Source organism: Bison bison, unplaced genomic scaffold (assembly GCF_000754665.1).
Source record: "Bison bison bison isolate TAMUID 2011002044 unplaced genomic scaffold, Bison_UMD1.0 scf7180017855079, whole genome shotgun sequence".
NCBI classification, from domain to species: Eukaryota; Metazoa; Chordata; class Mammalia; order Artiodactyla; family Bovidae; genus Bison; species Bison bison.
The window spans coordinates 10,333-13,412 of NW_011485652.1; the positions used below are offsets into that span (position 1 = coordinate 10,333).

Below are 3,080 nucleotides of genomic sequence, written 5' to 3' on the forward strand. Positions count from 1 at the left end.
TTTTTTTTTTTTTTTTTTAATGCTTTCTGTTTGAATTCTCGTATCAGTCTTGGTGTGTTTTTATTTTATACATGTACAATTTTTCAACGAACTGCAATCACATTCTACATATTGTCTCATAACAGAAAATACATCTCATTGCTTTGTCTGTCCACTTCATAAATATGGTTGCCTGAAAGAAAATTTAGGACACCTGGCAAGTGCCATCTTGTGACTAGAACCAGAACTACTGCAGATACTCAGGTCTTTGGTCAGGAAGGGTAGAAACTATACCGACCAGACTGTAGCCTTCTCAGGCTTCTAAATGGGTTTTTTTGTTTTGTTTTGTTTTGTTTTTTTTTGCTTCTAGACTTGTTCATTCTCAACTTCAGAGTTGTGTAGGTGTCATATAAAAGTGGGATTATATTTCCTCATTTTAATGTTTGTTGTTATATCCTTCATGCATATTGCGTATCTTCCTTCATCTTTTGATTTTTCAAGAAAGAAAGCAAATTCTCACAATAATGGTCAAAATATAATGGCTTGCTCTATATATTTTCCTTAAACATATTAATAAATGTGCATGTTTTTGGAAACCAGACCTTTATCCTTCCTAAGAACATATTTTAACATCTTCTCACATCAATAAATATTTTCTACATCATCTTTTGAGCTTCCCTTATAGGTCAGTTGGGAAAGAATATGTCTGCAATGCAGGAGACCTGGGTTCGATTCCTGGATCAGGAAGATCCCCTGGAGAAGGAAATGGCTACCTACTCCAGTATTCTTGCCTGGAGAATCTCATGGACAGAGGAGCCTGATGGCCTACAGTCCATGGGGTCGCAAGAGTCGGACATGACTTAGTGACTAAACCACCACCACCACCACATCATCTTTTTGTTAATAACTTTTACAAGATAATCCTACATTTCTCAAATTTTATCTCATTTTCTCATAATGAATCTGATTCAAGCTTACTATTTTCAGAATAAGATTTTTTAAATGGAGAAATGTAATATATAAAAAGTTGAAATGTTCTGTTTCCAATTATACTTATATATCTCCAATTAATAAAGTACACGCATATTTCCAAAATTTTCTTGCATAAAATGTACCTATATTATTACAGGCCATTCTGCAACATGCTTATTTTTAGAATATACCTTCTATATATTTTCTTATTTTTTGCACTTAGGTCACTACATTAGCTTATTCTTTTTACAGCTGCATAGTATTCAAAATTATGGTGAACTATCCTACATGACTATTCCATAATATGCTTTGAACATTTTTTGAATTCTTTCTCAAAAGTACATAAAAATACAAATAAATATCTTCTGCTTGAACCAAAGTCTGGACATAGTCTAAATATTTGAACTGCAAGCAAAGCACAAGCAACCAGATAACCAGCTTTCTCAGATCCACAGAAAAATCCACCTTTAGTTAAAGACAATGGAGTGTGTTTGAATATTTACATGTCTGTAACAAAATGGATTTTTCTCTTTCAGCTCCATCCCGTGCTTCCAAAAACAAAACAAAACAAAACAAAACTAAAGGTACATAAAAGTCTAAAGAAGAAAATACACATCATTCTTACTCCAACCCCTGAATTGGTTTACTGCTTATATTTGAGCAAAATCCCCTTGATTTTTCCCTCATCATATGTGTTTGTCTGTGTACATATGTATTTCAAATAATGTTTTCATATATATATATATATACACACATACACATATATGTCCTTTTCTCATTCTAAATACTAGAATACACTACTTTAAATTATATTTCTCCAGTAACAAATTGGAACACCTTTCCATGTTTCCATATTTACTCATTTTTTTGGCAGGTAGCTTTTCCCCCCATGTTTTTAAATTCTCATCTCAATTTTTTTATGCTGACATAGCTACTCATGCTAAGTGAAATCTGGGCAGAGTAGTGGAAATTTTCCTCTTTTTTCCTTAGACACCATTACTAGATATATTGTTGTGTTTTATTATATCAGTATAAGCCTATTATTCTTCAGCTCATGAGCTTACAGATATTTTTCATATTACAGTATAAATTGGAATATATCATTCTTTTGATAGCTAGGTAGAGACACAGACAATGATCATCTTTTACACATCCATAAAAAAAGTTATCCTTTTAAGACACTGAGTATTCCCTGACAATAAACTAAACTTCTAACTGTCTTCAGTATTTAAATTCGCAGTTATACACTATTTCAGATTATTACTATACAAACTCCACCAAAACAGCAAGATTTGTTGGAAATACAATCAACAACCAAAGTAATATAAAAACCCAGCACTCCCAACTAATAACTTCATTTCTCATTTGGCATTATCACAACATAATCTCTTTTTTTTAAATAAGGAAGATTAATTTTTCAAGTTTTGTTTCATGATTTATCTCTGTTACTACCGCTTTTTGACTGAAACATAAAATGCCCTACTCGAATGTCAGCTTTTGCAACCTCCCGAAGTATTTTTTCCGCAGGTGTAATCTGATCACCTCCCCCACTCTTAAAGTGTGGAGTTTTAAAATATCTCGAAGGAATACAAAATTCAGTCAGAATTCCCTCAAAGAAACTACGACTCTCACAAAACAATGCTCCTTTTCCACGACTCCAAAGCAGCAGTCCCTTCTTTTCTCACCTTTACTGCCAAGTCTCCAGAAATCTCCGAAAATAACTATCTTTTCACGACAGCCATTACCTCCAAGCTTCTCTTTCTCTCTTCTGCGAGGCCTCCGAAGTCTGTATGTAATGCAGCTCCTCCCCCAAGACTGGCCAGGGCTGGCTCACTCTTCTAAGCTTCTAGAGGATGCTCCGCCCCTTGCCTGTGATGGGGAAAGCAGGAGGTCCTTCCCTCATTTAGAGGGAGGAGAATCTCCAAGTTGAACCGAAATACAATTAAAGGAAAGAAGTGTTCATTTTAAAGAACTTTAAAGTGTATTGGAAACATATGCCTGTTCAGTTTTCTTTCAAAACCCTAGGGTCTGTGTTTTCCTGAAAAAAGGAGAAAGAAAAAGAAATAGCAAATCTCTTTTTCATATAATAAAGATACAGTTAAATATTCCTTATATTTTTTTTTCAGGCT

The 3,080-nt window shown here is 33.9% G+C and overlaps 1 long non-coding RNA gene across 1 annotated transcript in view; it reads right to left on the reverse strand.

Moving 5' to 3' along the window:
* Window positions 1-2,751, reverse strand: part of LOC105001662 — a 10,032-nt gene extending 7,281 nt beyond the window's left edge. The window contains exon 1 of the long non-coding RNA XR_826893.1: window positions 2,637-2,751. This is a non-coding gene — a long non-coding RNA (uncharacterized LOC105001662). The remainder of the gene's footprint in view (window positions 1-2,636) is intronic.
* Window positions 2,752-3,080: the final 329 nt, after the last annotated feature.